Below are 26,501 nucleotides of genomic sequence, written 5' to 3'. Positions count from 1 at the left end.
TTTTCCTCAAGTAACTGGCAATTTTGACTTTTGATTTGCTCAATTTGATGTTGCAATTCTGCTATTTGAAAAGGTAGCTGTTGAGCCTTAAAGGTTTCATTTTCCAACAATGTATTTCATCATAATGCTCAAGTTTGGATTTTGCATCTCGTAATTCCTCAACAACTGCTGCTAGTTGGACTTTAGTGGACAGAAGCTCATGATCAAATTTAGTTTTTGCAATTGTCTCATGATGCTTTTGGAGCTGTGCCATTACTGCAAAAGACCATTTCATATGTCTTCCACCGTTTAACTGTGTGGTCTTACCCCATGCCTTCTTGATATTATCAAGGGACCACTGTCCTTTGGGGATATCATATTTTGATTCAATTTTTGTGGCAACTTCAGACAGTCCAAATAGTCTACAAATAAAAGATCCAAGATCATCCAATATATCGTCAATAGAGAAATCCGGTACAGCGCGACCTCCCTTGGATGTTGTGGGAAGTAATTCTCTACCATTTGAAGGTTCTGAATCTATTTTAGGAGTCATGTCCAATATAGACTCAGCCTTACACCAAATTCTTTGGTCGTCAACCCCTTTTGTGTATCTGTGTATACTACCGTGACTATTTTTTCAGTCCCGTTTTATTTTAGTTTCAACAACCGGCATCTGATTGATTTAACACAGTCTATAAAAATGTCCTTTTCAGGGGTCGAAGCACTGATTGATGCGGCTTTAAGACTTTTAATGGGTGAAAAAGATATTTCTTACCCTAGTCTAGCCGTGGGTTCCGACTGTTTTCCGGGCCTCCTCCGATTATTCCCGAAGCTTCAGTCATCGCCTGGGCCGCCTGCGAAGGTCGTATCTACTCTTCCCCTGTTGCCGACTACACCAGTTGAAGGATTCCTACCATTCGGTTACCAACAGCACTTTGCGATTACTGGAACTCAGTAGAAATTTAAGTTAAAACTGGTGTAGTCAGCTTCCGTCGTCACCTGGGCCTCCTCCGAAGGTCGTTCTCCTCCCCAGCTGCCGACTACGCCAAGTTGAAGGATTTCTACCATTTGGTTACCAGCAGCACTTTGCGATTACTGGAACTCAGCAGAAATTTGCAGTTAAAACTTCTCAGGTGCCAATAAGAATTGTTTTATTTGTCTTCTATTGATTACAATTTGAAAGTCATTTAAAAGGCAATTCGTAGACAATTTGAAGCTTTTAAAAGAATCAAATATATTATCTTCTTGCTTAGGCAAACAGCTCAACAATAATTTTTAAAAGAGTCAAAGTCTGAAAATGAAATATGAAAAAGAGAGAGCGAGAGAGAGAGATAATCTTCAGCTGCAAACCAACAAAACAAAAACTAACAAACTACCCACAAAAACCTACCCTACCAATCGACCTAAACCTAATCTACAAGGAGAAGATGATAATCAACCTAAACAAAAACTCCAAACTAAAACTCAAACTCAAAACCGTGAAAACACTCACAAAATGGCGGGCCGAAACTTCTTCAGTTATACCCTTTCATATCTGTCTTAAGTCATCTAATCACACCCCAATATAATCCTAATTGGTTTGGGTTAGACTCAAACACATTTGATTTGACAGCAAGCCGTCCATCTTCAATATGTAACATTACTTCTAATTGTTGCGTATCTGCATATGTTAATGAGTGCGATATTCTGTTTTATCTTTACCAGCAAAAACTGGTTTTATGCTGGCTTGGCTATTGTAACAATGGAGACTTCATGTAATCTCTTCATGCAATGCTGGACAATGATCTGCAAAATGTCGAGAAAGTTGGAATCAAATATATATTTGATTCAATGTTTTATAAACTGTCAATTAAAATGTTTCAGCCTTATAAGTTCTGGAATGTGGTTCACGCTGTAATCACTAATGGCCCGAAAAGAGAACAATAGAGCTTTTAAGTTACTGGACTCTTGTCACCTCGTTGCCATGGAATTCAGCCCTTGTCCTTGAGTTAAAAGTGTTTGTTTTATCAGACTTCGGTGTTCCTTTAAAACTATGTAAAATAAATTTGCAGAATATGTGTCTCTTCAATCCTTAATTTAAAACTGGGGCTTAATATTTATGCTCAAACGGCTATCTTTTACCTATATTAGTTGTATTAGAAATTCCTGGCTTCTACAGCGGGATGGGAAGTCCGTGTTCCCACCCTTACATCACAGGCCCGAAGGTCTGGGCACTCAGACAGCCATTCACTTACTGCAACCCAAGTCTGGGTTTCTGAATGCACATTGAGACTGCAGCAAAACCTTTTGCTCTTCCCCCACACCTTTTCCCTTCCCTCAGGATATGGCTCAGTGCAGACAACATCTGGCCACAAGCATCAGTGATGCCTTTCTGCAGGTTCTTCCTCAAATGGCAAAGGAAAGGTAGATGTTTCTGTTTCTCTGTAATAGTAGTAGGTGGCCCTCCCCCACCCTCCAGATCAAGGGGACCTGGGCTGAGATAGCAGCCCAGGTCAGCATTAGTGGGTCCCACAAATGAACATTGGCCCAACGCAGGGAGAAGATGAATGGCCTCTTGCACGCCACAAAAGTAAGGGGCACTTCCTTGTCATGGCAAAGTGACACTCAAGGGCACTAGGTAGTGTATCTGTGCGAGTGCAGAGGGATGTCAGATAGGAGGATTGCATGCAACAGTCAGCAGCAGATGCACCCATCGGGATGACACTCAATCATTCTGGCTGTCTGCAGGACAAAAATGCGCACAACCACACGAGTGTTCTTAAACTGGAGGAGGAGTTCCAGATGTCAGGATTGTTGTGTTATGCTGCTTCGGATAATACAGGCTGCTACTTGATGCAGTCTTAACTAAAGGATGCTCCAGACTCTGAAATGAGTTCAATGTGTTCATTGAACTATTAACACAGTTCTCAAATGAGTTTGACACTCTGCTAATCTAACTGTAGTAACTCAGTCTAACTGTATCAGCTTGCTCTAAGCCACGTCCTGGGGTGTGATGCTGCTGATCAATCCTGTCTAACTCTCTAGATGTCTGTCTGTGAAAAGAGGCAGGGTGTGAGTGCCTCATCCCTTTTGTAGTGTTTATGTCATGCCCCCTTGTGGTGATGCCGCCTCTGAGTATCCTGACTGCCCATTGGTTGTGTCCTATTCTGAGTGTTCATTGGTTGCATGTTTGCATATCATGACAAGGATATTTGCCCGCTTTGAAGAGGAAGTTCCCAAACTTGCTGATGATGACTGGGACCAAGTATGAACAGATGGTGAGACAGGACTTTCCCAGCAATGCAGTGAGGATGCCTCCAGCTTGCTTTTGTTAGGTGCACACACAGGACTGACGAGTGAAACATTGTTTAGAGAAGGGAGTGTGCATAACTGTCTGAATGTTTTCTCTTGTCTACTTCACATACCAGTAACCAGGCTAAGGCAAAGAAAAAGAGACAGCCTACCCTCAGCTTCATCTTACTTGAGCACCGCCTCTGAAGATTATGACTGAAAATCTTCAGAGGCTGCACCATCACATCATTCACCTACATCCTCCCACCAGACAGATATATTCACCTCAGTGGATGCACATTCTAGATTAGGTTCAGGGTCATAATGCGGTGAGCACATCACAAACACAGGTCCACAGCTGACGGAGGAATTGACAACTGAGGTCTTTGACACTTTGAGGATTGTTGGAAACCAGGCACTTGCTGAGCCCCACAGGTGATGAGCCTCTGTATTTGGCGATGAGAGACCTGATAGAAATGCAGAGACAGGCAGGGGAGCATCAGGCAGAGATGCCAGAGGTTGTGCGCAGAATGGGCTGAAGGCTAGAGGATCACAAGCAAGTTCTGTTTGCTGTTGTGGCTATAGCATGTGAGCACTTGGCTGCCTCCATGGAAAAGGTGGTATCTGCCTTGGGGACCCAGACCTAGCAGAGCATGCAGTTGCTTCTGGATATGCGCTCAGACCTGCACCCTGTCACCCTAGCCATGGTTGAAGTGCATCAGTGGCTAAGTTAGAGGGGGACAAGGCACCTCAACCTCCCTCCAGGTTCCCCTTTTTCTCAAGTAGTCAGGGAGGTGCGACTGTGCATCCACAGGGAGGAGGAGTTTCAGCAAGATATTCCATGGGCTTCACCTCAGGAGCTCCAAGGGTGTTCCGCCACTCCACCTCCCCTGTATGAGTGACCTCATCGCCTCCAGAAGGTCAGTCTGAGGAGAGTGCACCTACATTTGTGGAGGCCGGAGCCCTCCAGGTCTCTGACCACCAGAGGATGGCCACCAAGATCATCACAGTCAACAGTGCATAGCAATCAGCAGGCTGCTTCCACCTCAGCTGCGGTTGTCGGGTTACACCTGGGAGTAGTGAGAGAAATAATAGGAAATTTTGAAGGCACACATGTGGCACAAGTGTACAATTCTGCATATATGAGTCACACTTCTAAATATATCTTCACTTGCACTGTTGTTAAGTTTGATGTATTCCCATATGCTGCTAAAGGCTGCAGTTGTTATAGACATTTAAGGGCGTTCCACTTTGTTTTCCATCCGATTCTGATGATATGTTTCTGCCGAGACACTAGTTATTGGATCGCAACACCAGCAGTGTAATCACTGATTATTCTGACATGATGATGTTTAAGCCTTGGCAATCATTTGTCAATCTATGGCCTAGACAAAATTCAGGCAACCCATCAGTTACTGCTCTCCTGGTTTTGAGCCTTCTGACGATGCTGTCTGTGCAGCGTTTGTAGCCAAGTCAGTACATGTCCTGCTGGTATCATACCGCGAGATGTGAGGAGGATGCAAAGAGGCCTCAGCGGGTGTTTGACAGGCTAAGTCAGTGGCCAGGAACATGGAATGGCATGGTGACACAGTGGTTAGCACTGCTGCCTCACAGCGCCAGGGACCCGGGTTCAATTCCAGCCTTGGGTGACTGTGCAGAGTTTCCACTTTCTCCCTGTGTCTGCGTGGGTTTTCTCCCACAGCCCAAAGATGTGCAGGTTAGGGGGATTGACCATGATAAAATTGCCGCTTAGTGTCCAGGGATGTGCAGGTTAGGTGTGATTACAGGGATTAGGTGGGGAAGTGGGCTAGCTGGGGGCTCTTTCAGAGGATTGGTACAGACTTGATGGGCTGAATAATCTCCTTCTGCACTGTAGGGATTCAATGTTCTATGGTGGATGAAGTATGAGGGTCTACACTGTGGCCAGAAAAGCAGACTTTCTTGGATGTTGAGATAATGAGAAGTGTCGATGGCCAACTGGACCTGGGTGTCCTTGTTCATAAGTAACTGTAAGCTGACATGCAGGTGCAACCAGCTGTTACAGAAGCATCTGGTAAATTGGCCTTTATTGCAAGAGAAATTAAGGACAGGGTTAAAGAAGACCGGCTGCAGTTGTCTGGAGTTGTGGTGAGACTACACCTGGCATATTGTGTGTCCTGTTGGTCTCCTTATCTAGGCAAGGATAGACGACTCAAAGGGATTGTAACCAAGATTCACCAGAATGATTCCAAGGCTTTGGAATTGTCCTATGTGAGGAGAGAATAAGGAGACTGGACCTATGTTTTCTCCAGTGCAGAAGAATGAGAGGTGATGTCAATGCAGCATTAAGACCTCCTCTAGCGCTCTACAGGGTGGATGCAGGAAGGATGTTTCTCCTGGCTGCAGGGTCTAGAATCAGCAGACACACTCGCAGAATAAGAGGCAGGCTATTTAGGACTGAGATGAGGAGGACCTTCTTTGTGACATTATGGGAATTTCAGAATACAAAGGGTTAGTGTCATATCATAATTAGCCACTAGACGGAGCTGGATGCAGAACTATATAAAGCATTGACTCACAGACTTCTGGAAGAGAGCTAGAGGAGTGCTAGAGAGAGCAGTGATAGAGAGGACAGTACAGTTATAGATAGAGTGTAGAGACTCGTGTTAGTTGAATGTAGATTGTAAATTACTAGACTAGTGTTCACTATAGGAGTAAGTGGTCGAGTTTAATTAAGTAGTTTAATAAATGTTAGCTTTGTTAATGAACGTAGCTTCTGTGGCTTTGTTAACACTAAAATATTCATTCTGAGAACAAGAATCACAAGGAACACCACATGGTACCAGGCATGTGTTCCTAAAAGTAAGGAGCAAGTATAAAAAGTTAGTATAACTTCTGGAAAAAAAAGATCAAGCAAGCTGTTACACAGATCTCAATGACAGCACCAAGTTACTGATCGTAAGATGGGAGGTCTGAAAAAACCAGAACACTTCAGGATGACCGGTAAACTAAGTCTAAACTGGAAAAATTTCAAACAGCAATTTGAAGATTCTTTAAATGCCTCCGCGTTTGAATCAGCTTCTGATCATAGAAAAATTGTGCTCCTCCTCAATTTGGCTGGACCGCAGGCATTAAAATTGTTTAATTCATTTGAATTCACAGACAGTGAGTAGCAAAAGAAATTTGAACGGGCTGGGGAGAAATTTGATATGCATTGCAAAGCGCAAGTCAATGAAACATACGAACGATATATGTTCAGAAAAAGGCTGCAGCTTAAAGGAGAATCAATAGATTTGTTTATTATTGATTTAAGGCTGTAATTTTGCCTCGTGTGGATTCAATGTTGTGGAATCAAATAGTGTTTGGTATATATGATGAGCGATTGCGAGAAAGATTAATAAGAAGACCGCTTTTGTTGCTAGAAGAAGCCATAAACCTGTGCAAAGTCAGTGAGCAATCTACTAACGAATATACAGAGTTCAGGGCTAAGGAAAAAGGCTTGAACTTGGGAAATGTGGCTGACGGCATTAACGCTGTGGAGCAGTTCAGAAAACAGCGCGCCACTGATAGTGGCCATTTTGAAAGTGACGTCACGTATGTGATGGCATGCACACACTGTGGAAATGCCCACAATAGAAAAAATTGCCCTGAAAAAGGAAAAGAATGCTCGCGATGCAACAAATTCAATCATTTTGCCTCACAATGCCATTTTACTTCAGCGATACCGGCAAATAACACTAAAAAATCATTCTACATAAATAAAAGGATATAGAGTATACAAAGTGAAGGACATGAAGAAAAAATGTTAACTTCATGTAATGATTCCTCTAACTTTACTCTGCAGGATAACTTCTTGGTAGAAGCGATAACCAGAGTTAATGCACTGGACATTGATGATAAATAAATTTTGCAAATCTCCAATTTAATTAAAGATTGGACCATAACATTAAATATAAATGGGTCTGATGTTCCATTTAAGCTGGATATGGGTGCACATGCAAATTTAATCACAGAAGCAGGCCTGAAATAAGTGCACAAAATTCCAATAATAAGAAAATCAAACTGTTGATTAACAGACCACAATGGGAAACGCAATACTGACGAAAGGTTCCTGCTGCCTTACGGTGCAGAATGGTGACATCTGTATGTCAATAAACTTTGAAATTGTGGATCATATGAAGGCATCCCTGATTGGTGCAGATGCATATGTTAAACTAAATTTGGCGAAAAGAATTCAGACATAAAACATACCAGCATGAAGCTGAGGGTAAAGAACTAGTTGTTGCAGATGCATTGTCAAGAGTCACAAGCTACAATGATGAGAAAGCATCAGAAGTAGTACTCAATGTGGAAGCACATGCTGTATTTGTCGCAGACATGTTACCTGTGTCTGACGCAAAGCTAAAGTTGATACGGGATGAAACTGAAAAAGACATAATACTTCAACGGTCAAAAACCTCAGAGAAGGATGGCCTAATGGCAGTTGTAGCAGTTTTCAATGCATCAAAGATGACCTGACCGTGACAAAAGGATTCCTGTTGAAAGGTGACAGAATTGTAATACCCTCCAGCCTAAGAAGAAGTATCGTGGAAAAGATACACGAAGGGCATCAAGGGATAGAGAAGTGTCACAGACGTGCCAGACAGTCAGTGTACTGGCCAGGCACGTAGATGTTGACAACTGTGTACAAGAGTGTAGTGTCTGTCAAACACATCAACCATCCCAGTGTAATGAAAACTTTGTAGCAAGTGAGATCGTCACAAACACATGGTCAAAGGTGGGGATGGACCTGTGCTATTTCAGAGGGAATGATTATTTAATCATTATTGATTACTATTCTAAATATCCTGAAGTCATAATGTTGTCAGATTCGACTGTTCACTCAGTGATAAGAGCGGTGAAGTCTGTATTTGGTCGACACGGAATTCCAGTAAAAATCGCGACAGATAATGGACCCTGTTTCAGTAGTTGGGAATGGTTAGCATTTGCAGAAGCATACAACTTCCACCACGTTACCTCTAGTCCATTATATCCTCAATCTAATGGGAAGGCCGAGAAAGGAGTCGAGATAGTAAAGCAACTCTTCAAGAAAGCGTTTGATGACAAAAAGGATTTATCAGTGGTGCTGTTAAGCTACAGAGGTACTCCTTTATCATCAGGATTGTCGCCTGCCCAAATGCTCATGGGAAGGAAGATTTGTACAACATTGCCTGCCATCACTATTCCAGATATGGATGAACAGTTAATTCATGAAAGCATCAAGCAAAAGCTATGCAAGCAAAAAGTACACTATGACAGGCATGCAAAACAATTACTGCCACTCAACGAAGGTGATATTGTAAGGAGAAGAAAGCAAAACGGTCGTTGGTCGGACATTGTGAAGGTGTTAAATGAGGTTGCACCATGATCGTATGTGCTACAAACTGCAGCTGGACTGATGTTTCGCAGAAATAGACGAGCACTATTCAAAGTTAAGAATTTGTTGCAGTTTCAAGAACAAAACATAACAAACCCAGACACCATGGGCGGGATTCTCCCGCAATCGGCGGGGCGGTGCGGGCCGTACCGACGCCAAAGAGTGGCGTGAACCACTCCAGCGTCAGGCCGCCTGGAAGGTGCGGAATCCGCCGCAGTTCTGGGGGCTAGGCCGGCGCTGGAGTGGTTGGCACCGTGCCAACTGCCGCCGAAGGGCCTCCGCTGGCCGGCGCGAGTTGGCGCATGCGCAGGAGCGCCAGCGTGTTCTGCCGCATGTGCAGAACCACTGCCGTGATTCCTGCGTGTGCGCAGGGGGTTTCCTCCCCGCACCGGCCATCACGGTACCTTACACAGGCCGGCTTGGAGGGAAAGAGTGCCCCCATGGCACAGACCCGCCCACAGGTCAGTGGGCCCCGATCGCAGGCCAGGCCACCGAGGCCCCCCCCCCCCGGGGGCCGGATCCCCCCGCACCCCCCCCACCCGAGGACTCCGCAAGCCACCCTCAAAGCCAGGTCCCACCGATATGGACCTTGTCTAATCCACGCCGGCGGGACTAGCCGAAAACGGGCGGCCGCTCGGCCCATCGGGGCCCGGAGAATCGTCGAGGGGGCCACTGCCAACGGCCCCCGACCAGCGCGGCGCGATCCCCGCCCCCACCCAAAAACCGGTGCCGGAGAATTCGGCAGCCGGAGCGGCAGGGCGAGATTCATGCCCCCCCCCCCCCCCCCCAGCGATTCTCCGACCCAGCGGGGTGTCGGAGAATCCCGCCCCATGTTTTCTGGCATTGACTTACTAGTGTTGTTATTATCGACTACAAAAACGTGTTGTGGGCCACGGTTTAGAGAACCCCAAAGTGTAGCATGGAGTTCACCTGACCCACAACTTTTACTAGATTGTGGTATGGGGAGCACACGGCCCACTCTACAGGTGTGGTGCAGCAGAAATGGAAAAGTATTTTTTAAAGCAAAACAATGTTTATTCTATGAACTCAAGTTAACCTTTTTAAAACATACAGTGAACATCTTAGCAACCATTAATTCAAATACAACCCCAAAGAATACAACACTAAGTAATCCTTTAAGCTTTCCTTTTAACATCCATGCAAAAGAAACACCTTTTAACAGAAGCACATTAGGTTAATATTCACTACTGAGAACAGTTATAATTCTGAATTCACCAAATGATCAAGAGATAGTCTTTTGATGGCAGAGAGATCAACAGTACACTTGCTCTGTCTGGCTTCAGCTCCAACACTAAAAACGAAACTAAAACACACCCTGCAGCCTGCTCAAAAACGAAAGTAAAAAGCTGACAGACAGCCCAGCTCCCCCCACTCTCTGACATCACTGCAGTAGTAAACACCCATTTCTTAAAGGTACTCTCACTACAGATATTTATATACACACCCATTTATAAACACGCATTTCTTAAAGGTACTCTCACATGACAAACGGAACAAATGACCGAAAACTCCAATGGCACTGAAAGGGCATTGAGACGATCAAAAAGAACAAGGAAACGATGTCATCGACTGAATTTGTAACTACGCTAAAGACTGTAACTCTGAAAGTGAAATTATGACGTGTAAAATAACTTTAAAGCATGAACTGTATGAAAGCATTCTCAAATATGTATGTTAAAAAGAAATGTTATAAAGGATTTCAACCTTTTTTTTCTCAAAGAAAGGGTGATGTGACATTATGGGAATGTTCAGAATACAAAGGGTTAATGTCATATTGTAATTAACCACTGGATGGAGCTAGGTGCAGAACTATATAAAGCACTGACTCGGACGTCTGGGAGAGAGCTAGAGAGAGTAGTGATAGAGTGGACAGTACAGTTATAGATGGAGTGTCGAGACTAGTGTTAGTTGAGCAAAGATTGTAGATTAATGGATTATTGTTTACTGTAGGAGGAAGTGGTCGAGCTTTAATAAGTAGTGTAAATAAATGTTAGCTTTGTTAATGAATTTAGCTTCTGAGGTCTTTGTGAACACTACAGCATCCATCCTGAGAACAGAATCACAAAGAACACCACGTTCTTCACAAAGGGCGGTACACCTTTGGGATTCTCTGCCCCAGAGGGCTGTGGAGGCTCAGTCATTCAGTATATTCAAGGCAGACATTGATAGATTTCTAGTTGGTAAAGGTATCAAAGATTATGGAGATGGTGCACGATATTGTGCCAGTAACTCGCACCTATAAACGCATCACTCATACTAACAGACAACGTTTCCATCCTTCCCCAGCCACATTTCCACCCCATTCATGCTGCCTCCCTTCCCTGGTCAGCCTGCCACCCTTTCCCAGACACACTTCCACCCTTCCCCAGACAGACAACCCACCCTTCTTCAGACATTATTGGCTACCCTCATTGACCTGTGCCCATTACACTTCAGCTTTCCTTGGTCCTCTGTGCCCATGCAACTTAGACTGCTGCCATCCAATCTCAATCATGGCCTGGCATGGACAAATGTTTCCAAAGAGGACAAAGCACGGTAGCATTGTGGATAGCACAATTGCTTCATAGCTCCAGGGTCCCAGGTTCAATTCCGGCTTGGGTCACTGTCTGTGCGGAGTCTGCACATCCTCCCCGTGTGTGCGTGGGTTTCCTCTGGGTGTTCCGGTTTCCTCCCACAGTCCAAAGATGTGCAGGTTAGGTGGATTGGCCATGATAAATTGCCCTTAGTGTCCAAAATTACCCTTAGTGTTGGGTGGGGTTACTGGGTTATGGGGATGGGGTGGAGTTGTTGACCTTGGGTAGGGTGCTCTTTCCGAGAGCTGGTGCAGACTCGATGGGCCGAATGGCCTCCTTCTGCATTGTAAATTCTATGATAAAAAACAACAGTTACGTATTCCAGGAAGGTGCCTGGTGCATGCCACTTATATATATATATATATTTTTTAATTAATTCATTGGTTGTGGGCTTCGCTGGCTCGGCCAGTATTAATTGCCCATCTCTAGTTGTCCTTGACTAGGTGTTGCTGATCTGCCTTCTTGAACCACTGCAGTCCCTGGGTTTTGGTACACTCGCAATGCCATTCAGGACCGAGTTCCAGGATTTTGACCCAGCTACAGTGAAGGAATAGCGATATATTTCCAAGGTAAGTGAATTGGAGGGGAACCTCCAAGTGGTGGTGTTCCCAGCTATCTACTGCTGTTGTCCTTCTGGATGGTGGCAGTTGTGAATTTGGAAGTTGCTTTCTACGGAGCCTTGATGAATTGCTGCAGTGCACCTTGCAGATGGTACGCAATGCTGCCACTTTTCATCAGTGGTAGAGGGGGTAAATGTTTCTGGAAGGGATACCAGTCAAGCGGACTGTTTGTCCTGGATGATGTTGAGCTTCTTGAGTGTTGCTCGAGCTGCATTCATCTAAGCAAGGGGAAAGTATCCCATCACACTCCCGACTTGTGCCTTATAGGTGTTGGGCAGGCTTTGGACAGTCCGGAGGTGGGTTACTCACTGCAGGATTCCTAGCCATGACCTGCTCTAGTAGCCACAATATTTATATGACTAGACCAGTTCCGTTTCTGACCAATGGTAACCTCCAGGATGTTGATATGCAGTTGTAAGTCTGAAGGCATGTTTGCTCATTCACGGATAACTTGCTGGGAAGAGGAACTTAATTCTGATGAGCTGGCCATCTCATGAGCAAATGCACGCAAAAGGACTTCCTGATGTTTGTTGTCAGGAAGCCTGACCCATTTTTAAAGTTCAAAGAACTTAATTGCAAAAGTTTACCCAGTCGACGGGATTCTGAATTTTGGATTCCTGCACAATTAACTTCCCCTCCTGCCTTTCTTCCTGCTGCCAGCATCAGCAGAACATTCTTCCCAGGGTCAGAATTTGAGACGCTGGCTACGAGTGTAGGGTTGAGCGATGTTCATATGTTCACAGTAAGAAGTCTTACAACACCAGGTTAAAGTCCAACAGGTTTGTTTTGAATCACTAGCTTTCGGAGCACCACTGGCATCTCCACATGAAATGTTCACGGCCTTCTTCCATGTCCTATACTGACTGGGAAGGCTACATTTCTTGAGTATCTGAAATTAAAAACAGGCATGAGTTGTGTTGTAGTGAGGGGAGAAGTGAAAATAAAAAGTGCATGCTGCTACTATTTGCAACCTGAGAGTCTGAAGAGTTGGAGAGGTGCGAGAGCAATGGTTAAGAAAAGGAGCATTGGATATGCAGATATCATCATCATTAATCACTTTGGCCTCCCCAGTGGCCACAACTTCAGTGACACTCCCTGCCAAGATGACCAGCACTGTCTGCTATGCTGGGGTTAAAATATGTAGGTATGCTTGTGCTCCTCAGTTCTGTTGCCTCCTGTATTTATTTGCCACTTTCTGCAGGAAAGAGGAAAATGTATTAGTGAGTGTCATGCAATATGTTTGGGCGATGTAGCTGCCATGGTTGAATGGCTGCCAGTATGACAAGCTGTGAGTTGTGGATGTGAAGTTTGCACCATTGTTAAATGTATGAGGGTGAAGTAACGCGTATGAATTTTATGGTTCTGTTTTGATTGATAAGAGATTTTTGTTAGTCACGTGATTTGAATGAAAAATGAAAATGAAAATCACTTATTGTCACAAGTAGGCTTCAAATGAAGTTACTGTGAAAAGTCCCTAGTCGCCACATTCCGGCGCCTGTTCAGGGAGGCTGGTACAGGAATTGAACCGTGCTGCTAGCCTGCCTTGGTCTAGCTTTCAAAGCCAGCGAATTAGCCCTGTGCTAAACAGCCCCAGATTCAAATATCGGTTAAATATGTGGCGGTTTCGCCGCCACAACCCAAAGATGTGCAAGGTAGGTGGATTGAACACGCTAAATTGCCCCTTAACTGGAAAAAATGAATTGGGTACTCTAAATTTATCAAACAAAACCTCTGCCATTCCCTTGCATTGTCAAGCAACATTGAAAGTATCAGCGACAGTCAGTTTTCAAAAGCCTCCCACCATTTCTTGAAGTTACCATGCACCTCCCCTTTAAGAGGTGAAAGCCGCCTTTAACTAGCACTCGTGATATCTGCAATGGAGACATGGAGAAACCTTTGCACGCAGCGAGTGGTTAAGATCTGGAATGCACTGCCTGAGAGTGTGGCGGAAGCAGGTTCAAGAGGTAATTGGATTCTTATCTGAAAAGGAATAATGCAGAGGGTTACGGAGAGAAGGCAGGGTGAAGGAGGGGGGGGGGGGTTGATGTTTCTGTTTATGCAACAGTTTTACAAATTTGTGCATTTATATGACTATACCAAAACTGCAAACCATTAAATAATATCACATAATTTAATCTAACCCACTGTATCATAATGATTATTGATTGTGTAAATTGTGCATAAACTAATCTAGTAACTGTTGCAGGAACACATAGTATTACATAATTTGAGCCATATTGCTTGTTATAATGTGCACATTTCTGATGGTACATAACCTGTGATAAGTGTAGAACCATGAGAATGTACAATCAGCATCATAATATTCTCCTTTTTCATGTAAAGTAAATCTGTCATTATAAATGCTGAATTTCTATTCACGCTATTGCGCAATTTTATTTTTTAAAAGTTAATTGTGGGGGTAGGGAGAGGGGAGGGGCACCAGGCTGAAGATTCGCCTGGGGCGCCCAATACTTGCATTGGCCCTGCTTCTGCTCATGCTACTCATGACTTGTATGGGGTAGAGCTGTGGGAAGCGGCAGAATTGTATTTAACGGGGCTGGCTGTATGAGGACAGACAATGCTGCAGACTGGCAGGTTTTCAGGAGAAGAGTATTAATGCACCTTTTTGGACAGTATTTTCAACAATAGGACATATTGCCCCATTTGACTGGTTCTGACACCTCAACTCCACTGAAAATGGGCAGTAAAAAGAAGGAAAACCCAACCTTCAATGTCTTAGTTTTAACAATACTGGCAGCTTAATTATAATTATGCAACTACATGTTTAAAAATAAACCATTCTGAGCAACAAGCTGTGCACAGTTTTCACTGGTTTCCATAGTATCCAAAATGTGACAATGTGAGGCTGAACATATGCTTAGCTGTCAACATTATATGTGGCGGCTTCAGATACCCAAATGTGGATAGTAATTTAAGATTTAGTAATCTGGTAAATGGAATTGGAGGTCTAAATAAAATAAAATATATATTGCCAGTTTTACTGAGGTAAACCTGTGACTTCTGTAGAGAATGAAAAGGTTTCTGCTCTGTAGCCAAATCTAGAATAAGTGTTCATTATGTTGCACCTGTCAAGGATACAAGACAAATGAAAAATAGATGTTTGTGTGATATGCAGGCCTCCTGTAACTGGCATACTTTCTACAAACTATTAGTATTGATTTTCAACTATAGCAGCGCATACTTTTGGGCTTTCTTTATGTTGTTGGTTAGACCAGCATTTGTTGTCCATCCCTAAATACCTTTGAGAAGGTGATGCTGAGCATCCTTCTTGAGCCACTATAGTCCATGTAGTGTAGGTCCACCCACAGTACTGTTAAGAAGGGAGTTCCAGGACTTTAACTCCTTGACAGCGAAGGAAAGATGATATAGTTCCAGGTCAGGATGCTGAATTGCCCCTTAGTGTCCAAAAAGGTTAGGTGGTGTTACTGGGTTATGGGACAGGGTCGGGGCATCAGCCTAGGTAGGGTACTCTTTCCAAGGGTCGGTGCACTGGATGGGTCAAATGGCCTACTTCCATACTGTAGAGATTCTATGATTCTTTGTTGCCACATGTGTGTCAGTGGTGGAGAGAATGTTGAGATGGTAGACAGGGTGCCAATCAAGTGGGTTGCTCTGTCCTGGATGGTGTCTAGTTTTCGAGTGTTGTTGCAGCTGTGCTGCTACACACCAAATGTTGCAATGGACCTTATACGTCAAAACGACTAATGTGTTTTGAGCCTAGTTTCTAACCCCCTCAATATTCATGGAGGCCTGAAACTAACTCCAAACCAGATTGCTGAACTGTGCTAAATTAACTAATCTGAGCCAAAGATGCAGTAGGCATTGCCCATGTATCTGACTCCAATTATCTGCTGAGTGCCTCCTGTGTAAAATGCATATGTGTGTGCAAATGTGTGAGGGGCGACTTCTGGTGGTGGCCATGGTGTCAGTGGCCGCACAAGGGCAGCACTTGTTCAAAGCCATAGGAAAGAGCTCTTTTTACATGAAAATGGGAGAAACGTTGACGGAAAAGTGTAGCTGAAGGTCGGAGGAGAAGCCCCCCTCCCCCCGGGTGTGGCATGCCTGCTGGTTACCAAACCTGGCAGAAGAAGGTGAAAGATCTGGCCAAGGAGTTGGAAGAGACCTGTGGCGCAGCAGTCATTGGAAAGACAGCGGAGAAGAAGTATCAGTACAGGTTGGAAAGCCCCAGATGGAACAGTTGATGGCTTTCATCAGGGAAGAGTTCCGTCAACAAAGGAAAGAGATACAGGAGGACAGATCGAAGGCCATCGAAGGGGCTGTGGCACCCTGAAGGCCTCGATAGAAAGGATTGAAAAGTGTTTGGAGGCACATAGGTCGCAGATCCGAGAGATGGAGAGGGTGATATCGGACCACAGCGATCGGGTGGTGGCATTGGAGGCAGAGGTGGCCCTCCTAGGAGACATTTGAAAGACGCTGAGAGTAACGGTGGAAGAGCAAGAGAACAGTTCGAGAAGGCAGAACTTGCGCATTGTCGGCCTGCCAAAGGAGCGGAAGGCACGAGTGCCACGAGATACGTTTCAAGGATGTGGGCAGGGCTGGTGGCAGTGGTTGTGCTGGACAAGGCCCCAGAGGTGGATAGAGCCACCACGGGCGGTGATCGTAAGACTCCACAAGTTAGTGGAAAGTGAGATGATTCGGCAGTGGGCCAGGGAGAATCGGAACTGTGAATGGGGGGGGGGAATGAGGTCCAAATGTACCAAGACATTGGGGCTGTACTGGCAAAATGGCATGCTGAGTTCAATGGGGCCACGGTGGTGCTTTATCGACGGCAGGTCAGGTTTGGGGTGCTTTACCCGGCAAAACTGTGGGTTACTTATGAGGGCTGGGAATACTATTTTGAGACCCCATAAGCGGCCAATGACTTTATTAAAGAGCACAAACTGAGGGGGGGATGGGGACTGAACTGGGAGACGGAGGTGCCGGCACTTTGGAGTAATGGAAGAAATGGGTAGAGTGGGGGTTTCTTCTTTTCCTCCCAGGTGGAGGGTTTTTCTTTTCTTGTTGGGTCGACAATGTGTAGCAGGGATGAAATGTCTGTAAGGGACGGCCGTACCACCCCCTCCGCCCTGTTGCCTGTGGCGGTGTTTTTTCTTTTTTTATCGGAGGAGGCGACCTGTGGTTTTGGATGTGGGAGGGTAAGGTCCGTGGAGAGCCTTCTACACAGAACAGAGAGATGAGGGTGGGGGAGGTCTAGGGGGGCCAGCAGGAGAAGCCTTTGGGCAGGAGTTGCCACGCTGGTAAGTAATGCTGATGAACGGAAGTGAGGTGGGGGAGATGGCCGCGAGAAATGGCCGAAGGGTTGGGGGAGGGGGCTAGGGGAACGGAGGGAGATGCGACGTGGCAGGGTTGGGGAAGAAGTGTGGTCAGGGCGGAGAAGGGGGCCACCTTGGATGGGCCTGGTACAGGGTGAAATTGGAGGGGGCAGAGCCGAAAAGAGAGGATGGCGGATGGTAGAGGAGAATGGAGGTGTAAGCGTCTGGTAAGGTTTATAACGTGGAACGTGCGAGGGCTCAATGACCAGTGAAAAGATATTGAGTCTCAGGAATTTGAAGGCGGGGGTGGTCTTTCTGCAAGAGGCGCACCACCGCGTGAAGGATCAGGTTAGGTTGAGAAGGGATGGGTGGGTCAGGTATTTCACTTGGGGTTTGACTCAAAGTCGCGGGGGTGGAAATTTTGATGAGTAAGAAGACGGGATTTTTAAGTGCGAAGGAAGTGAGGGACCTGGGGGAGGGTGATATATGATGGTGAGCGCGGTAGTGGCAGGGACGCCATTGGTGTTGGTGAATGTATACGCACCGAATTAGGATGATGGAGAGTTTTTGAGGGGGTTGTTGGCAGCGATCCCAGACTTGGCCGTGCACCAGTTGATCATGGGAGGAGACTTTAATTGTGTGCTTGAGCCGAGGATGGACAGGTTGAGTTCCAGGTCAATGGGAAGGATACAGTTGGCAAAGGAGTTGGGAGGGTTTATGGAAAAGATGGGCATGGTGAACCTGTGGCATTTTAAGAACCCAGGGGGGAGGGAGTACTCCTGTTCCTCACAGGGGAGGTGGTGGCATAATGGTATTGGCGCTAGCCTAGTAATCCAGAGACCCAGGATAATGATCTGGGGACCTGGGTACGAATCCCACGACGGCAGGTGATGGAATTTTAAAAACTCAATAAGGTACCTGGAATTAAAAAGTCTAATGATGACCATTGTCGATTGTTGTACAAACCCATCTGGTTCACTAATGTCCTTCAGGGCAGTGTTTTTTTAGGGAGGCATGGTAGCACAGTGGTTAGCACAATTGCTTCACAGCTCCAAGGTCCCAGGTTCGATTCCCAGAAAAGTCGACACGTTCTCCCTGTGTCTGCGTGGGTTTCCTCCGGGTGCTCCGTTTCCTCCCACAGTCCAAAGATGTTCAGGTTCGGTGGATTGGCCATGCTAAATTGGGTTACTGGGATAGGGTAGAGGCATGGGGTTGGGTGGGGTGCTCTTTCCAAGGGTAGGTGCAGGCTCGATGGGCCGAATGGCCTCCTTCTGCACTGTAATTTCTATGTCTATGTCAGGGTATACTCCAGAATTGGGTTTTTCTTGGTGAGCATGAGGTGATGGAGGGGGCAGAGTACACGGGGATTGTAATTTCGGACCATGCGTCCCATTGGCTAGAGGTTCGACTTAGATTGGGACGGGGGCAGGGGCCAGGATGGAGGCTCGATTTGGTGTTGTTGGCAGATAGAGGGTTCTGTGATATTCTGTGTTGGTGATTAAAGATTATGTAAAGTTGAACCAAAACAGGGAGGTATCGGCAGCCACATTTTGAAAGGCACTGTAGGCGGTGGTCTGAGGGGAGATTATCTCATTTAAGGCACATGAGGATAGGAAAAGGAAGGAGGAGTACAAGCATTTACTGAACAAGAAAGTTGAAGTAGACTGGGAGTATTCGAGGGCACCCACCACGGATGGATTGGCGAGAAGGAAAAAGCTACAGGGGCAATTTGATAGGTTGACAACTGGGAGGGCGGTGGGGCAGCTGCATAGGGTAAGGGGGGTACAGTATGAGCATGAGGAGAAGGCAAGTCGATTGTTGGCACACCAACTGCGGAAGCAGGCTGCGTCCAGAGAAATCTTGAGGATCCGGACAGTGACAGGGGAGGTGGTGACGGAGACATTTAGGGAATACTATAAGCAACTGTACAGGACGGATCCAGGGGGTGAAGAAGGGGACATGGGGCAGTTTTTGGATGGGCTGGAGTTCCTGCAGCTGAAGGAAGAGAAGAGGCAGGTGCTAGAGGAGCCTTTGGGGCTGAGGGAGGTATTGGACAGTATAAGGTATATGAAGTTGGGAAAGGCCCCGGGGCTGGATGGTTACATGGCGGAATTTTATAAGGAGTTTGCAACGGAACTGGTACCGGATCTACTGGGGCGTTTAGCGAGGCGCTGGAGAAGGGGGAGCTGCCGGAGACGATGATGCAGACGACGATCACATTGATACCAAATAAGGGGAAGGACCCGTTGGAATGTGGGTCATAGAGGCCCAAATCGCTGCTAAATACAGATGTAAAAGTGCTGGCTAGGCTGGTGCCGGGGAGGATGGAGGTGGTGTCCCGGGGGTGGTCACGGAGGATCAGACAGGTTTCGTAAAGGGCAGACAGCTCTCCAGTAATATAAGGCGGCTGTTAAATGTGATTATGACACCGACGAGAGGATGTGTACCAGAGGTGGTGATGTTCATAGATGCGGAGAAGGCATTTGACCGAGTGGTGTAGCGGTACCTGTTCAAGATCCTGGGAAGGTTCGGGTTTGGGCCGAAGTTTGTGGCACGGGTGCCCCTGTTATATGTGGCACCAGTGGCGAGTGTATGGACCAATAATATGAGCTCATGAAGCTTCGGCTAACACAGGGGAACAAGGCAGGGGTGCCCTCTGTCCCCGCTGCTGTTCACGCTAGCAATAGTGCCTCTGGCTTAGACCCTCAGGGGGTTGGCAGTGTGGCAAGGGATTACGAGGGTAGGGAACATCGGTGTCGCTATACGCAGACAACATGTTGCTGTATGTGTCGGACCCGCTGGAGAGCATGGGGAGGATTATGGGCCTATTAGAGAGGTTTGGGGCATTTCTCAGGATATAAGATGAGCATTGGGAAAAGTGAAGTATATCCGATAAACAAATTGGGTCGGAGAGCCAAGCTAGGGGGGCTACCATTCAAATTAGCCAAAGATAGGTTCAGATATCTGGGGATTCAGGTAACAGGAGAGTGGGTGATGTTGTATAAATGGAATATAACAAAGCTGGTGGAGGAGGTTGGGGAGCATCTTAAGAGGTGAGATACGCTGCATCTGACTCTGGCAGGGAGGGTTCAAGTGGTGAAGATGAACGTCCCGCCAAGGTTCCTATTCATATTCCAGATGCTTCCGATTTTTGTACCAAAGGACCTTTTCCGGAAGCTGGATACGATTATTTCAGAGTTTGTGTGGGCAGGGAAGGTGCCAAGGTTAAAGAGGACCCTATTTCAGAGGCAGAGGCAGAAGGGGGGGGAGGGTTGGCATTGCCAAACTTGCTGCATTATTATTGGGTGCGAATGTGGAGAAGGTGAGGCGGTGGTAGGAAGGAGAGGGGGCAGAATGGGTTAGGATGGAGGAATAATCTTGTAGGGTGTCCAGCCTGTGAGCTATGGTGACGGCGGTGTTGCCACTGATGCCAAGGAAATATACGGAGAGCCCAGTGGTGCAATCCACAGTGAAGGTGTGAAACCAGCTGAGGAGGCACTTTAGGATAGAGGGGATGTCGGTGTTAACACTGTTGTGCGAAAACCATGGGCTGGATTCTCCCAAAATGGGACTATGTCCCCACACCGGCGTAAAAACGCTGGAGTTTTACTCCAGAGATTCCTGTAAAAAAATGAACGAATTGAATGCCCTGCAGGGGGCAATCAGGGACCCGGAGTCATTCTTGCAGCTTTAGCTGCGGATATGGGCCCTCGAACTCCCGGTTTGGAGTCCGCGCATGTGAACGGTGGCGGCCTCCAGCGGCCACGCCGAGCTCCTTGGTGGACCCGGACCGCAGAGACAGAAGCAAAAATTAGACCCCCCCCCCCCGATTGCTGCGCGCCCGATCATCTAACCGTGCGGATCTAACCCCCGGCCGCCTATATGGCACCCCCCCCTGGTGTCCGATCCCCCCGCCCCCCACCAGGGCGGCCACCGACCGAGTCCGCAGCATCCCAACCGGCAATAGGTGGTTAGTTCCGGAGAATCGCTGGACGGCACCGGGCCCGATTTCGGCGTGAAAGTGGATTCTCCGCCCCCGTGCCAAATGCGATTTCGGCCCGGGGCTGCGGAGAATCCAGCTCCACGGATTTGAGCTGGGCCGGATGGATGGGGGTGGACAGACGGCATGTATAGGAAGTGGAGAGAAGTGGGGCTGGTCAGGCTGAGGGATCTGTACCTGGAAGAGAGGTTTGCCAGTATAGAAGAACTGAAGGAGACGGAAGAGCTCCAGAGAGGAAGTGAGTTTAGATACTTACAGGTAAGGGACTTTGCGTGGAAGGTTTGGAAAAAGTTCCCCAATCTACCGAAGTATGGCCTACTGAAGCGACTGCTGCTCCCCGACGTGGAAGGGGAGGGCAGGATCGGCGACATATATGGATTTCTCGGAGATCAGGAAGGTGAGCAGGTGATAAAGAATAAGGAGAAGTGGGAGGGGGAGCTGGGAGGGGAGATAAATTGGGGAGTGTGGAGCGAGGCGCTACGTAGGGTAAATGCAACCTCCTCGTGTGCTAGGATGAGCCTGATACAATTCAAGGTGGAACACAGGGTGCATATGACTCGGGCAAGAATGAGTGGGTTCTGCCAGGAAATGGCTGACGAGTGCAAGAGGTGTGGGTGGGGACCAGCAAATCACGCACATATGTTCTGGGGTTGTGAGAAGTTGGAGAGATACTGGGTGGTAGTGTTCACGGCTGATCGAGGGGGAGGGGGTAATAATAATGTTTATTGTCACAAGTAGGCTTACATTAACACTGCAATGATGTTACTGTGAAAAGCCCATAGTTGCCACATTCCGGCGCCTGTTCGCGTACACCGAGGGAGAATTCAGAATGTCCAAATTACCTAATAGCACGTGTTTCGGGACTTGTGGGAGGAAAGTGGAGCACCCGGAGGAAACCCACGCAGACACGGGGAGAACGTGCAGACTCCGCACAGACAGTGACCCAAGCTGGGAATCGAACCCGGGACCCTGGCGCTGTGAAGCCATGGTGCTAACCACTATGCTACCGTGCTGCCCATCGAGGTAATAATAATCTTTATTGTCACAGTTGGGCCAGACCTTATGGTGGCAATATTCGGGATATGAGAGAAGCCGGAATTGATGGAGGGGAGGAAGGCCGATGTTGTGGGCTTCGCCTCTCTGGCTGCCTGGGGAATGACTTTGTTGGAATTACCGGGGGTGATGGCCTGACTAGGAGACTTATATGAACTTAGGGGTTCAGCGGAGGGCTTCGAGACAAGGTGGAGGATGTTCGTGGCCATGTGTTAGGAGTTGTTCGTCACGAGGCAGGGGAGTGGAGGGGGGGTGAAAATGGGGAAAAATCTGTACAACCTGTAAAATCGTATGGTGGGGAGTATGTTTCCTGCATTGTTTACGTTTTGTAATTGTTTGAATACGTTTGGGATAAAATACATTTTAAAAAACTGAATGTGTGAGGGGAGAATTGAGTTCACCATTAAGGGATCTGGTTGATGAATAAACACTCACTGTTAAGACCTCAATAATGACCAACCGGTGGCAAGTATTCAGAGAAAACTCAGCATCTATAGAACCCAGTAAAACCTGTTTCAGTAAAGGTGGGAAAGAAATTGATATTTTTTTACATGTGCTTCACTTTTAATGACCCCAAGGTTAAATATCTCACTGATTTTCATTATTATGAATAGAAAGCATAGAACAAGAATAGGCCATATAACCCATCATGGCCATTCCTCCGGACCATGTACATTCCATTCTTTCCCAAACTCCACCCGTTTAATCCGATGATGAAGGAATATAAGATACACAAGAAAATAGACTCCTGGATGAGTTACTGCAAGGCTGCTTCCAATGGAATCATACCCCTGCAAAATTCACCACCTTTAGGAAAGACAGAACAACTGGAAAAGAAGCCAGAGAGTAAATCAGATCAAGGAAATTAAAATCCCATCTTTGTGTCTCCATTTGAATATTTAACATTGACAAGGACACTGGGAGGAAAGTATACAATCAGAAATCATTGGGGTTCCAGTCAAGAGTTGGGAGTCCACTGAAGAAATTTGCCAGATCATTCTCAATATCCAGTTAAGTGCTGTGCTATAGGGTGGCATGGTGGTGCAGTGGTTAGCACTGCTGCCTCATGGCATCAAGGGCCCAAATTGAATCCCAGCCCCGGATCACTGTCCGTTTGGAGTTTGTATGTTCTCCCCGTGTCTGCGTGGATCTCACCGCCATAACCCAATGATGTGCAGAGTTGGTGGATTAGCCACGCTAAATTGTCCCTTAATTGAAAACATTTTTTAAAAAGTGCTGTGCTATAAGCATCACAGTGTGCGGTCTCCATTAGTGGGCGCTCTGCAAGACATCCAAGCACAACGGGTGTGGTCGAACGACCACACTGTGCCCGAAAAGCGGCGCAATCTGGCCTATAGAAGCAGGGAGACCCTGCTCCTGAGATCTACCCGGCTTGCGCTGCCTCGCGTGATCTAGTGATCCAACGAGACGTTGCAAAGTAAATCACTGTCATTGTGGGTGGGATCACCTTTTGGCAAATCTGCATATTAGAGCGAGACAGGTAGTCTCACTATAGTGTGCAGTTTCCCAAGGCACCTGAGGCATTGTGATCGATCCCCTTAGCCTCGGAGACCTCACGCAAGCACCACTGAGTACTGGTCTTCACAAAAGGGGACAAGATGGAATGGCACTTGTGGGGGTCTACCAAGAGATTGGAGGACTCCAGATGCATGCCCTTTGGGCAGGGTGGTACCCTGCACTGCTGGTATCACTTGGGCACCCTGGCAGTGCCACCTGGGTGCCAGCCTGGCACTGCCAAGGTGCCCATGAGGCACTGCCAGCTGTCAGGGCCACTGCCAAGGTACCAGGTTGGCACTGTCAAGGTGCCAAGCTGGCATTTTCCATGCAGTGGCAATCAGGCCAGGAATGCCCTGCACGTGTGTTGTGGTTGCGGGTGTGCCTGGGAACCTCTCAAGTGAGTTGGGACTTGGGGGGGACTTGGGGTTGGGACTTGGAGTTCCAGAGACTGGATGGAGCTCCTCAGTGCAAAAAACGGGGCTAGGTATGGCCTCGGCTGTGTGGTTCCCGCTGAGGCCTCCTATCTAACCCTGGTGACGTTTAATAGCCTTGTGTTTCTCGGGGCTGCGAGCGCCGGTAAACATGCGGCCTAAGTGCCCTCGCTATGGGATTTTGTTCCCATTTAGTTAAATCATGCCCAACATTCTGGATTTTGGGTGTGTTGCCAGCTTTTATACCTCATAAATATTAGGTTGTCCCCCAAATCTATACAACAAAATGCTGGAAGTAAAACAATACTTATTTCTTAATCATATGGCACTTTCTTTATGGCCTAGCTTCCAGTGCATTTGTCACCACCTCCACTAACATATCCTCTCCTTACAGACAGAGTTTAGTGCTTTTGTGCCCTATTTCCTTCAATTAGCTGATCCAGAACACCCATAGCAGACATGCTCTCAATTTCCAAGATGTTAGTCTTCATAAATGAAATGAGAGATTCCTGCACCAATGTGGAATAAAGAAACATTGGACATCAAATTCAGTGGCATAGGCCAGTGATACAATGAATGCCCTCTTCTGTTTTCCAGGGTCACGATATACCACCGTTCACTTCCTATGGGCCCTGTGCAGAGTTCTTCAAAGATATGGGGGATCCCTACTTTGATTTGGAGCTATCCTCTTGTCACACAGCTCAACCAGCTGATGTGACACCAAGACCCAGGCAGTGAATGTGCAGGCACGCCTGTATCATTTCCTCATGAATTAAAAAGATATGAAGCTGTAAGATAGGCATTAGAATAGTGTCATTTAAAGGATCAAACACCCTGATTGCAGGTCAGGCAGTGTTTTTGACTTTTTCTGTTCCAAAATGTCTGAAAGTACTCTGGAGTGATTTTGGAGGTGATTTGATGAATTCTTGCCTGTGTTGCCAGAGAGTGTTGCCTCACCCTCAAGTATGGCAGAGAAGTTGGTGACCTTTGCAACAAAGGATGTAATGGGTATGTGAGCAGCGATGAGAATGCACAGATGGCACACACACAGTGTTAGGGCCAAGCACTGCACAGTGCCCTCTGCCAAGCTGGAAGTGGATTCCTCCATGCTCCTTGATAGTGTCAGGAACTTTTCTGGTAGGCCAACCAATGCAGACTTGGTCTGCATTCCCATTTAGCACTCCCCTGGACAGCAGCACATTGAGATCCTCATCTGAGACCCCTGGCTGCTGCCCACTTGTATCCACATGTCTCATCAGGTGCTGATCCCAACTCTGTTGTAGCATCCAAAGTAAATACAGTGTTAGTATCTAGGTTGGTGGCTGCAATTGTCAGATCAGGTGGCAGGGACTCTTCATCCAAGTTATGCCATTGCTCTTCCTTTTCCTGGAACTCCTGTGGCCAATCAGGCAGCAATTCTTGGGTGTATGTAAGCAGGAGCTCAGAAGCCAAAGTTGGTGTGAGGAAAGTGGAATGGGGTGGGAAGCAAGAGGACCATGGCCACACCATCAGCAGCTTGCTCATTGTACCAGATAGCAGGATGAGGTATGCTGGGAGTTGAGAAGTGGCGTAATTTTGGATCATACCATCATCCGCAATGTTCTCAGTGACATCTAATGTGACAGGTCCCATCACAGCTGGCATTATGATGCAGAGAACGTTCCTCTCTGTGGGGCCAGTTCTGACTGTTCTCTGCCATTTTCTGTCAAACAAACAGGCAGTATCTCAGAGATTGTGTACCACAGTGTTTGGATGCTGTGCCTGCTATAGCTGAATAACTGCAGGCATGTGGAGGCAGTGAGAGGTAGGTGTAAGGCTGCAGCAAAAGTAGGTATGTGAGAGTGAGATGGAGTACTGAATGTTAAATGTGAAACCTGAGTACCAGAAAGTGGTGCTGCAAAGGTAATTGGGGTGTGATGCATTGATCACTGTGAGAGGCTACTGATATGTAGGGTAGGAGGTGTCATGTGAAGATCCCCTCATTGATGTTGAATACCAATGTCAGGTAATTCAGAACTCTCGTGACACTGCTGACAGATCACTGAGTGTTGACCTTCCTGGCCATCTGCTCCCATTTCCATCTTAGGGTAGTTCTTGAGGGTCTCCTGGCATCATGCGGGACCATGACATCTCTCCTCAGTCAATCATTTTTTAAAAAAAATGTAAAACTTAGAGTACCCAATTCATTTTTTCCAATTAAGGGGCAATTTAGCGTGACCAATCCACCTAGCCTGCACATAGAACATAGAACATAGAAAATACAGCACAGAACAGGCCCTTCGGCCCACGATGTTGTGCCGAACCTTTGTCCTAGATTAATCATAGATTATCATTGAATTTACAGTGC

The 26,501-nt window shown here is 46.7% G+C and overlaps 1 protein-coding gene across 10 annotated transcripts in view; it reads left to right on the top strand.

Moving 5' to 3' along the window:
* Window positions 1-26,501, top strand: part of lrrc7 (leucine rich repeat containing 7) — an 895,132-nt gene that overhangs the window by 363,100 nt on the left and 505,531 nt on the right. For 4 of the 10 annotated variants that reach the window (XM_072511060.1, XM_072511061.1, XM_072511059.1 and 1 more), the window contains exon 1: window positions 13,754-13,822. The exons of the other annotated variants lie outside the window; for them this stretch is intronic. The gene's annotated coding sequence lies outside the window, so the exon portion shown is untranslated. Of the gene's footprint in view, window positions 1-13,753; window positions 13,823-26,501 lie in introns of those variants that run through there. 10 annotated transcript variants of the gene reach the window in all.

Source organism: Scyliorhinus torazame, chromosome 7 (genome assembly GCF_047496885.1).
Source record: "Scyliorhinus torazame isolate Kashiwa2021f chromosome 7, sScyTor2.1, whole genome shotgun sequence".
Lineage (NCBI taxonomy): Eukaryota > Metazoa > Chordata > Chondrichthyes > Carcharhiniformes > Scyliorhinidae > Scyliorhinus > Scyliorhinus torazame.
Note: the sequence above shows the minus strand (reverse complement) of the source record. Positions and strands in the feature narration are given on the sequence as shown.